Genomic DNA, 12,742 nt, shown 5'->3' with positions numbered 1-12,742 from the left:
ATGACATGATTTCTTATGTAGAAAGTTCTAAAGAATCTACAAAACTATTATTGGGATTAATAGGTTAATTTATCAAGGTTTCATGTTACAAAGTTAATATACAAAACTTAATTTTTATAGACTTGCAGCCAACAATTAGAAATCGAAATTGAAAACAGTAACAAAAAATACTTAGGAATAAATTTAAAAGAAGATATACAAGACCTATACACTAAAAACTATAGAATATTGCTTAGAGAAGTTAAAGAAATAAATATATGGCAAAATATACTGTGTTCATGGATTAGAAGAATCCATGTTTTAAGATGTTAGTTCTCTCCAAATTTATTTGGAGATTCAATGCAAAATTCCAACAGGATTTTTGTAGCAATTAACAAGGCAACCATAAAATTTATGTGGAAATACAGCCTACCTAGGATTGCCAAGGTATTTTTATGAAGAAAAACAAAGTTGGTAGTCTTCTACTTCCTGGGTTCAAGGCTTGCCATAAAGCTAGTAAAATCAAGACAGTGAAGTATTGGCCAACAGAGACATATAGGTCAATGAAACAGAATAGAGGGTTCAAAGATAGAACCACAAATGTATTGTTGGTGATTTTTTACAAAAGTGCAAGGGCAATTCAAGGTCGAAAGAATGGTCTTTTCAATAAATGGTACTGGAACAATTACCTATCCATTTAATTTAATGTCAAGAAATTTTAAAAAAAGGAAGAGAAGAAACAAAGAAAGAAAAAAAAAAGAGAAGAAAGAACCTCTCTTTACTTTCCCTATCTTGTAGCATATTCAAAACTAACAATGGATCTTAGACCTAAAGATAAAAACTTAGATTATAAAACACCTAGAAGGAAACATAGGAGAAAAATTTTATGACCTTGACAAATTTCTTAGATACAATATCCAAAACACAATCCATAAGAGAAAAAAAGGATAAATTGGATCTCATCCAAATTAAGCAGGAAATAAAGTATCACTTTATTAAGAGCTAGAAAATTGATGCTTGCACTAGGTCACACAGCCAGCAAATGGCAGAACATGGAAATGAACTCAGGGCAGTCTGACTCCGGAATCTACAATTTTATGCACAGTATTCTAAAACAACTCTGTTTGCGAGACACAATGCAGGGAGTATAGGCTTCTCAGTGCAACTGTGCCTCTGGGCCAGTAGGCCAGGCCGCACCCCCACAACTCTCAATCCCCCAAACCTCTTGAAGGCCTGAATACTTGAGATTTAGCCCCACTGAATGAGCTTTCAACAAACCCAGCAATGCTTCATCGCAAAAGAAAAATGTTATGACGGAGGTTAGGACTGGGCTGTCTTCTCTGAAGATTTGCTAGCTCAATCTTAATGACTTGTTACTGCTGAAAACAAGGGCCGATCACGTGACTGGTGTCACCCCTGGGGCTGTGCTGTAGAAAATTCAGTGCAGCAGGAGCCCGCCCCTTAGTAGGGGCTTGTACAGGAAGGGGTGGGCAGGGTTTGGGGTTGAAATCCCCCAGTGCAAGCCCTTACATTCTGGACCTGCCCCTGCCTCTTTCTTTCCTGCAGAGCCTATGTACCTGCAGGACTGGGCACATAGTAGATTTCCATGAAGGCTCATTGCTTGAGAGATGGTTTGTAGATGCCATTATTGACATTAGGGATTTACTTATAGTTTCAAACTCGAGACCGAGACCATTAGATCATTTTCTCTACGTTCTATAGAGCACCACATACAAATCTCTTTACAATTCAAACTTGAATTCAGTAGGTCTGAGAGTCTGCATTTCTAACAAGTTTCCAGGTGATACTGACATGTCCATGGCCCCCACTGTGGCCAGCCACGCTAGAGAACATGAACTCCAGAAGCAGTCTCTCCTCCCTTTCAACCAAGAGAGAAAGAGTTCAATATGAACAATGCCTTCATATCACAGTCCTGCAGGGAGGAAAAGCTTGACTTGTTCATTTCAATTCCCTCTATGCATTCAATTTTTTTTTTAAAGAATGGATGAAAAATATACTGTTTGTAGCATAGCTACCAGGCCAGATGGTGAACTGTGAGTTAGGCTAGGGCAGACTCGCGGAATGGTGCCCTTCAAAACACATTTAGGCACATGTATTTGGAGGCCATGCTAGCTTTGCTGATGAGGGGGGAGAAGTATCCCAGTCTCCCTTCTGTCTTCGTGACCAGTTTGGCGCTATGCAAACTTGCAATTACCTATTGAATGTCCCCAAGAATTTCTCCCAGACACACTTTGCTTGGCTTTTCCCGTGAGACACAAAATATGTGTTGTGTGCCTTTCACTCCCTCTCTGAGAAGAATGCAGTGAGTGTAAGTTGTCATCTTGTTATTTACAATAGAGCACATCGTTGGGAAAGGTCCCGGCCAATCCATCTTTTAATCGGTGCAATTGTATTTCATTCATTTACACTTTTATACTCAGCTCAGAGCTGAGAAAACATAGTCTTTATCTTCTGCAGGCTTTCCATCTTAAGGAAAAGCTCACAGCTAAGCAGTAAGAGCATATAGCTGAATCCTGGGTCGTGCCGGACCCAATCCTGACTGCTGTGCGAGCAGGGACAGGTCACATTGGCCGGGTGGGGCTTCTGGATGGCTTTGGGAAAGTGCTGGGCAGGGCTTGAGGGACAGGAAGATAATGTGAATTCAGCGAGTGTAAATCAAGGCCGCGGAAGAAGAAAACTTGCAGCCTGGCCACAGGCACACACAACAGTGCCTGCAGGTGGTAGGCACCCAGTTCCTCTGGGTTTTCAGAGCGGCTCTAACTACATGCTCTTCTTACCAGCGCCGGGTCAAAAGTTCCACAAATATTTCCATCCCGAATTCAACCGGGTTGGGATATTTCATTCTGCCAAAGAGAGGAGCCAAAGACTTTGACCTGAATGCATAAAATGAAGGTGGAAAAACAATGTTTGAATTTTTCCTCAGAAAAAGGAAACAACCACCAATAATCTGGAAATTCTTAATAGGGCAGCAATTCAGGACAGCTGCTGAAACTACTTGACAGAGTGCAAAACCGAGTGAGGCATCTTCCCCGAACTGCAATTATGATCCCACTGTTACTAGGAGAAGGAGAGCTGGTGACAGGGCTTTGCTGTCTTGGGTCTTTAAAAACCCGAGGCTGCCTCCATTATCTGATGCTACCGCCAAGCCCTGGGCCCTTTCTCCAAAAGTACCACAGTAACACCATCCCCGTGCATTCTTGCCATTCTTCTGCCCTGCGGCAGGCTTCAGGCCAGAGCAGTTGCAAGATTGGATTTGTTTGTAGAATAAAGTGTTTTAACAGTTTGGCAGAAGGAGGGAAAGATGAAACCAAGATGGCTGGAGCATTTATACCTGATGGGCCGCTCTGTGCAAGAGCAGAGAACTATTGAGTAGTGGGCAGAGGGAGGCCCAGGGCCCCCTACCTACTCTCAGCCCCCACTCCAAGCAGCCACCCAGAAGCTTGAGCTGGTCAGGTCCCTTTGGAAGGACAGCTGTGCAATAAGGAAGGCCCTGGGTGTTCAGAGCAACTTCCGAGTCAGAGCCACAGCCTAGGCAAGCTGTCCCTGGGGTGACCAGGGATCCTGCCCTCCCGCTGTTTGGGGCTTCTGCTCAAAGGGGCTTTGAGTACCTTGGCATTCCCACTTAGGGGAGGAGGGTCAATGACAGCAACAATATTGCTTCTATTTCCCATAGAGCCCCATTGCTTATGGGATATATTACAAACCCCTTGACCAGGAATTCAAGGTCTTCAAAATACCAATGCACCAATCTACCTGCTCCAGCAAGGCCAGTGTTCTCGGTTCTTCACTGTTGCTCCATCCAAGCACATCTTTTCTCCTTCTCTCCCCTTCCTTATTCCTATCCATCCTTCGAGATCCATGAAGCTGGCTGACTCTACACGTCCACCATCAGCCCTTCCTCCTTGAAAACTGACTACCCAAACTGCAGAACACACCAAATTTAGCACCAGCAAAACATGGGCCACGAAAAGCATTGTTCGGAATGAATTTGTTACCAGAAAATTTCTTTTAAAAGTATTGAAATAAAATCATAATGGAAAAATATGAATTTTCTTATAGTATTTCTTGACTCTTCTTTTGCTCTTTGTGGTATTGCTTATTTTTAAAATTACCTGGGGTGGGGGTGGGGGCACACTGTCATTTTTCCAGGGTTTAAGTCCCCTAGATCTGAACTCAGCCTGTCCCTCTCTGGTCCTTTCACCCAGTGCCGGTCTGTCCTGCACATCAGGGCTACTAATTATTCATGTCTTGCATGTGATTATGTAACTATTTCCTGTCTCGCTTCCCGATTAATCAGAATCTCCTTCTGAGGAGGCACTAAGTCTCCTCCGTAGTTGAAGGACGTGACACACAGAGGGCTGTTAGGATAGTGCCAGGCCCATAGTGAAAGCCAACTCCGTGTTAGATATTGCTGCTCTTGTTGTTATTATTATGTTACTTCTTTGCATCACCCCAGAGATTTCTATTTTTCTCCAAAAATTAGACATGGGCAACCAACAGGAGCTCAATAAATACCTGTGAAATTTCTTTGCAGTGACATAGTATCTACTAAATTAAGTGGTGGGTTTGAGAGCCAGCATAGCATAATGGTTTACAATGCACAGCCTCTGGAGACATGATCCTTGGGTCTAAATTCTGGCACCACCACTTGAGTCCGATTACTTCACCTCAGGGTCTCTGTTTCCCTTTTTGGTGGTGCCTACTTTAAAGGTTTGTTATGAGAATTAAATGGATTAGTATTTCAATAGAGCATCACACGGTGCCTGGAACACAGGAAGCCCTATGCAAGCATCTTAAATACAAACATTACCAAATAGAGTTGGGCAGAAATTTACCTTAGAGAAAAAGTTTTCTAAGCAATACCAAGAAGATTGGTGCTCGTTTATTAATTTGAGAGAGTAAGTTCCCCTTTCTAGAAATGTCATTTGCAGATAAGTAATTGGTATGCTAATTGAGTCTCAACTCTTCTTCATAGCAAATGTAACAGGATCGTTCCTTGGCAGGACCTGACCAATGATTGAACTTAAAGCCTGTATCATGTTATAATATCTTTATTCAAACACTCCTCTCTCTTTGGGCAGTGGATACTGTGATTTACTGCCCTGACCCCTTTTCAGGGCTGCTGGGAGCACAGTCAGCTCTCAGCCTCTCTAGAAATCTGCCCTCCGCTGGATAGAGCCCTCTGGGACAGCCACATCCAAGGGCTGGTTGGTGTGGAGAATAGAGGTTCGTCCCTGTCACCCCAACTTGCAACAACTCTGAAGGTCATTCCAGCCCCAGGGCTCCCCGTGGGGTCAACTGATGTCTTTGATGAGACTGCTTTGCAGTCCCAGTTTCCCCTCTTTCCAATCCTACTTCCTTCCTTCCCTTCCACAGGTGTGGATCGGGGAGCATTCACTAATAAATGTCCTACACACTCATCTCCATCTCAGAGTCCACTTCCAGGGAACCTAGCCTGCAACACCCAGTTAGGGCACATTCATTTATTTTCATTAATTCTGATATGACCTCTAATTTACAATTACCTGGATTTCATTTGTAAGTCAGGTCAATGTACGGTGTGGTTTGCCTGAGACAATTTGTTTGTGCCTTTAATTAGTAAAAGGTTTAACTATTAATAGCAATCCCTTTCACTTTAAAAATACTCCCAGTTTAAACGATAAATTATATGGCCACCCTATTTGGAAACAACCCTAATGCCCCCAGGCCTCACTGCCGGTGTGGAAAAACAAGGTCGTGTTCACACAGCCTGAATTCCTCTAGCTTAGAGCTCCCCTTCCGGGTAACTTGGGAACCTTGCATGGCTCCTCCCATTCATTCTCCCGGCTTCCTCCCAGGACACCTGAGACACTCCTGTAGCCCACACGCTCTCATCAGCTCAAACTGTTGCTCCACGACTGTTCTCAACCCTCTCCTGAGCATGCTGCTTGCACCGCCATGCTGACAGCCCACTCCACTCTCCCCGGGAGTGGTGGTTCCCTTTGGCACTGCTGCACTTGGGCATCAGACAACGTCTGGGTGTTCCATCATTGCCAGGAGGCCCAGAGGGCCTGAGGAGGCCCCTCGGATGCTGAGCCCTGACCAGGGTTTGAGTCTGTCTTGGTGGTAGCTTGAGACCTCTACCCTCCCATGAAGTGAGTGAAGAGACACATTCCCTTTGCCTTGTCCACATTTGTTCTTAGCTGGATCCCACAGCGGAGTGGCCTGGACCCTGAATGGGTGCAGTTCATCTCATACGAGCTCTTTCCCGCTCGGTCACACACAGGCCGTCAAGGTGGCTGGATCAGGTTGGAGTTGAATAATGGCCTCCAAACTATACCTGGAACCCCTATACCTACCTACTTGTAGTGGTGCAAGTTCTTTTTCCAGAAGTTTGCTCACATTCCACATAATTGAGTTGGCACAAACAGATGTGCAGGAATTGTAATCTAACTCCACACAAACCACACATGTATACAGGCAGTCCTCGCTTTGCATGATAGCGCAGGACCATAAAAATGACTGTGTAAGTTGAAACCCTGCAAAGTGATCTTGATAATCAATGGGGAAAATTACAACTGTTCTTTGACCTTTACAAATGTTTGTCAAAACATTTAAAACTCTCTTTCTGTGGGTTAGAAAAGCATTGGGAAGTGAAAAATTAGTAAAACTAATATTTACTTATTATTACACTGTAATTCAAAACATTAGAAACATTGAGAATCAAAGTGTTTTATTTTTCTGTAAAAAATCGTACCAAAAGGAATTTGCACAGTTCTTGCCTCCTTCCTCTCACTGTGTCACGATACGGAGCGAGCATCTTTTCTAGCCCTCGGACCACTGTCATACTTCTTCCTAAGTTTGGATCCGCATGCAATATTTTGTCCTTTGCTCTTGCAGTGCCATGAAATATCTATGAGCAGTCCTTTATGGTGAAGTTTTTCTCTGGTGTCACTTCCTCTGGGACATCTTCATTTTCTAGGAATCTGGGTGTCAATTTCATAGCAGCATCCGTATCTGTGCTAGCAGCGTCAATAGTAGCTTAACACCAATTAACTCATGCTGAATTCTGAAATGATGAAACCAGCCTTCATTGGCAGAAAAAGGTTCTTCCTCAGTCTCCTTGTAATTACCTTCCCCCCGCAGTGCAGCAGCTAACGTCAATGCTTTGGCCTGAATGCTAGCCAGACTAATTGGGATTTGAAAATATTACAGTCTTCAACCGCAAGTAGAAAATACTCCATTTCAACCATAAGTGGCTTTCTGTTTTTTTAGTGCCATTTAAACTAAAAGGTGATGAGTCACTTTACCTTGCTTTTTATACTCATTGGACTTTCCCAATATGGTGAGCACCATAGCTTCCAGAGGCTCCGTGTGTCATCCTGTCTTTGCTTTGCTATTGCCGTTTTCAAATCTTCTAATCATATCCAATTTCTCTTCCAGCATTATAACATTTTTTTCTTCGTTGTACCTTTATTTTTGTTAGATAATCCTCTATAGATTATCCATTTTTGTAGCATGTCATATGGGTTTATCACTGGGAGACGAGGAGGCAACCCAACTACACACTTTGCTCTCTGTTCGCGAACTGAGTAGCAGATGCACGGTGACCAATCACAGACAGACTTTGAAAGAAGTGATGTGATTGGTCATATCAAGATGTGCCTCTGTTGTTTATATGTAGTGATCTGTGGTCTGAAGAGCAGACAGTGAAATTTGTACTTTATGCAATTACAATCATATACTGTGGTGACTGAAATTTGAATCATTTTGTTGGGGACTGGTATTATGTAACTAAATCATGGCAACTGAAACTTGTGCATATTGGAACCACCCAAAGCAAGGACTGTTTATAATGTTACTTATCAAATATTTCTGAGCACATTTATAGCACTGTACTTCACCCACCTTGTGGTTGGGTGGTTGCATCTGATTAATTCCGGCCAATGAATTGTGAGCAGAAGTTACATGTATCACTTCCATGCCAAAGCATTTGACTGCAAGTCAGCACTGGCACAGCCCCTGAGGATATCTGAGAAGGTGGCTGCCCTGTTAGCCTGGGTCCCTGAACAACTAAGATAAGCACAGGCCCCTGCTAAGATGTCACAGACAGGTAGCAGAAGCAAGAAGTAAACCTTTGCTTTAAAGCCAGATCTTAGCGTTGTTTGTTTCTGCAGCACAACAGTCCATTCTGACTGGGATGATAGACAAGGAGGAGAGAATCGAGGAAAAGGAGGATAGGGAACTGGGCAGAATTCAGAACCTAGAAATTGGCGGCTCATAGTCAAAAGGGCTCCAAGCTGGTTGGGGAAGGGGTAGAGAAAGAATCAGGGGCAGGTACTGAAAACAAATAAAAAATCTTTATATGGTTAAAAAAAAAAAAAAAAAGCACACATACAGAAAATAGGTGTCTAGTTTAATACATTATTAAAAGGCAAACACTTTTATAACCTTCACCCAAATCAAAAGCTAAAACTCAGTCAAGCAGCCCAGAAGCTGCCTGTGTCCTGTTCCACCACAGACCCCACTCTGCTTTCATCAGAGTGACCCCCTTCCTTTCTTTAGAGCATTATCACCTCTGCGCACATCCCTCCACCTTGTGGCTTGGTTTTACTTTTAAAATATGTTTAAGTCTCTTTTAATGGACAGATTTCCCATCCACTTCTTTCTCCTTGTGACTTTATTTGCTGAAGAATTTATCCACAGTACCTGTGATACTCACGATGTGTCAGACATCTTCACCAACGAGGAGGAATTTAATCCTGACCGATGCACGGTGATGCATCCTCATCCAGAGGATGCATCCAGGTTCACCTTCATTTCCTCTGGGGGAGGCCTTAGGATCTGTGTTAGGAAATTCTTCTGAAAACATTTGGAGCTGGCTAGGCCTTGGGACTGACGACTTCTATATGGACCTCCCATAATGAAAAGCAGTTCCGTCATGTACCCCGTGGACAATCTCCCAGCAAGATTCACCCATTTCCAGGGGAAAATCGGATGGGTACACATGCCTAGACCTCGGACTTACATGGAGTGTGTACATATGAGTTTTTTAGATAGTGTCGTGATGATTTTATTATATTTGATTTCTAAATGTATATTGTAATATTTACATGTCTGCTACAGTACCACAATCTTTAAATAATAAAATGCTAAATTTGTGTTGTTTTGAAATAAAATACAACTTGAGGGTGAAAAAAAAGGGGGTCATTTGTAGTTTCTCACGGTACGGATTTCGTGGCTTGCGGGATATCCCGGTGGTGTGGTGTGTGTGTGTTCCTCTGACCCTGCAATTCCTCTAAATTGCTAGTCAGAGCTATAGGTGGCTCAAATTTGGGTTTGATTATTTTTGGCAAGATGACTGTGGGTGGTGGTGCACTTGTTTACCAAAAGATACGTACTCATCTATAAAATCCGTTTCTTTTTTACGTATTCTGAACAGCCACTGGTGTTCAATTGCAAGATTCAGCCTAAATCCATTAATTTATGTGGGGCTTCAGAATGGTGAAATCCAGAACTTCCCTTCTTCTATCATTTGGTTACTCGTGTTTTAGTTCAAATAGAAGAATCAGGGCAAATGCTTGAGTTTTTTGTTTGTTTCCAGGAGCTCAAAGCTCTGTCAAATCCAGGTAAGTTGCTCAAGTCTGAAATAGGAAAAACTGTCAAAAAGGCTAAAATGGCCTCGATTGGCCCTGCCTTCTTCCACTATGCCTCTGACCCCCTAAGAGCTCACCCCAGGCCTGTGTGTCCTCCATTTTTCTCTCTATCTTCCTACCCATCAGAGCCAACCTTCCAGAAAGGAAGGTCCTCATTTCCTCCTCACTTAGGAGATAAATTGTGAACATCACCAATCCTCGAGCTATATGGATTTTAAGCCACCTCTCTCAAATATTCTGTCACAATCCTTGTGGGGTTGAAAACAGGTAGCCCCAAGCCCAAACCCAGCTTGCGATTACATTTTGTTTTAGCCGGCAAGAATGTTTTCACTTGTTTTGTTTGTTTTAAGCTGAATAAGACTACATTTGCGCAGGGGGCATTTTCTCTCTGGTTTGATCAAAGCCCACCACCCCCTCTTGTATTATCCCTGCCCTGTTTTCTCACTCCCAAAGGTACTTGTGTTTGCCACACCTGTCCTACAGCAACCTTGTAGAGAGGGATTAATAGTGGTTTTTTACAGGTGAATTAACAAAAATAGGAGAATTGAGGAGAGGAGCCTGGGTGAGACCTCCATGGAAATGGGGTGGACAGTGAGTGCTCTGGGAAGCAGACCAAGCAGAATGGGTGATGGGACCCTCTCCAGCCCTGCACAAACGAAAGCCACATTCTTTTTTTCTTCCCTTTTACAGAGACAACACAAGGAAGCATGATAATATGAGGCCTAAGATAATATTTGGGGGGAAAGTTTATTTTTTTATGGTCTGTTTGCATTAGACCGTTGGGCAAAGAGAGGCAGTTAAAGACTTGTCCCAAATGGCTGGGCTGGAGAAGCACAAATCCAATGTCAATAGTTTGAAATACAAGTATTTGGTTTCATTAAACTTCTTTTTAAAAAACATTTCTTTCCTTTTCCTGAGGCAATCTGAAGGAAGGAGATACAGGGCCGGAAAGAGATGGAGAGGAAGAAGGAGCAAGCCGGTGCCAGCAGGGGGTTTGGTTCAGAGGGTCTTGCTCCCCTCTGAGTGTGTTCTGCCAGCCCAGGAGGTTGTCCGACCTGACCAGGAGAGGCACTGAGAGTTATCTGCTGGGTGCAAGGACTGTTGCTAACGGAGGGCAGGGGAGGCAGATTCAGTATTTGTTCAATAGCCAACTTAAAAAAAAAAAAAAAAAGAGTGAAAATGAACACATGGTCAAATCAGGGCCAGCTTTGGGAAAATAACTTGAATTCCGTGTTCTGCTGTGGCCCCTTTCATCAGCTGCTGCCTCTTTTTCCTCCCCCATCACCGTGCTGGCCCTCGGCTGCCCCCAGGCAGCGGCCACATCTGCAGGAGCAGGAGAAGGCAGGTTAAGAATGCAAGCTCGAGTCAGACAGCTGTGGTTTGCGGGTTAAAATCCTAGCTCTGGCGCTTATTAATGGGGTCGCTGTGGGCAAATTCTTTGTGACTCAGTGTCCTCATCTGTAAAATGAAGAAACGGTAATGGAAAGGATTAAGTGGGAAACATGCACGGCATGTAGTAAGTGTTCAGTAAACAGTTGCTGCCATTTTTCTCTTAGCTTTAGAGCTCCCTGTCTCTCTCCCTTTGTCCTTCCATTTACACGCCGCTTCCCAGCAATTCCACTGAGATTTGTCCAAATGACAGGAAAACACATGTTCTCGTGCAGGGTACTTTCCTGGCACACTTTCCATCAAGACCCTCTCTCCGAGTCAGGTTCCACACAGCCTTACCCTGTCAGAACACCCTCGTTCATACAGCACTGTCTGCCTGGATTGCCCTCTTCATTCACCTCCATCCACTCAGATCTAGTTCCAGGGTCCCATTGTAACAAAATGTTTTCTGTTTCGAGAAAACTAACCCATATAGCAAGAAAGAAAATATACTGACTACGTAGTTGAAAAGTCTAAGGGATAGGCCTTCAGGCATGGCTTGAGTCAGAGCCTTGCTTGAAGTCTTTGGGACCTGGTATCATCTCTTGGCCTTGCTTCTTCCATGTCGGTGCCACTCTCAGACAGACGCTAAACTTCCTGTGGCACGAGGTTTGCATTGCAAAATGAAGCCCCGGTTCAAGCCCCGTGAGACAGAGAATTTGCTTCTGTCCTACTAGCCCCTGCAGATGTTGCATCTGCTCCTTGGCTGTGACGGGGTCACAGGTCTATCCCTGGACCAATGTTATCATTCACTGGGAGATGGAGGGAGAAATTGTGCTGCCACCTGTCACCCAACCTACAAGTCCTGGGCTGATGAGGGAGAAAGGGATTCTGCCCAGAAAGAAATCAGGGTAGTTTCCAAAATAAGGAAGAACGGACACAGGGGCACCAAAGCCCAGCAAATATTCACTACAATATACATTTCTTCCAAGACCCATCCCCAACAATCCTGGCCAATTGTCTTCTCTGCACTCCTGACCTAATTCTTCATAATGGCACACTTACGTTGGCAATGTGTTTTGCGGGTATCCTTTTGTTGAGAATAAGTCTTGCTGTGTCAACTACTCTGTGAAACACTTTCATGTGAGGACTGTACCCATATCCTTCATTTGGCAATGAATCGTGTACTGCCTTCTTTACTGCACTGTTTCTCTTACTGATATTCCTATATATGTAGGTCTTAACTTTCTTTCAGATTGTAAACACCATGGCAGGAAACAGGATATTCCTCTCTATATAATAAATGCACGACAGATGTTGTTGATTGATCAAAAATTGAATGATACATTTTCTCTTATAACTTCCATTGGTTGAATGTCCACTGAGCGATAAATAATATTCTTAGAATCATAGATTTAAAAGAAACATCGAATTTGGACAGGGCCTTATGATCTAATGCAGGTCCCTCGTTTTATACGAAGTTAGGACAGGGCCCAGAGTAATGCAGTGATTATATGAGCAAGCTAGATAAAATTAAAATCAAAATCCTTTGAACCATAGTTAGCACTTTGTATTTGTTGATTGACTGATGATTGCAAATTCAATGGATTTCCATTGAATCTTTACGCAAGACCAGGAACAAACCAAGGATGCCTGCTTTCACCACGTCTATTCAACATAGCAGAATTCCTAGCCAGACAAATTAGACAAGATAAAGAAATAAAGGGCATCCAAGTTGG

Source organism: Rhinolophus sinicus, chromosome 2 (genome assembly GCF_057876585.1).
Source record: "Rhinolophus sinicus isolate RSI-liver-muscle chromosome 2, RSI-T2T, whole genome shotgun sequence".
In the NCBI taxonomy this organism is placed as follows: Eukaryota; Metazoa; Chordata; class Mammalia; order Chiroptera; family Rhinolophidae; genus Rhinolophus; species Rhinolophus sinicus.
This window is presented reverse-complemented; position numbering follows the sequence as displayed.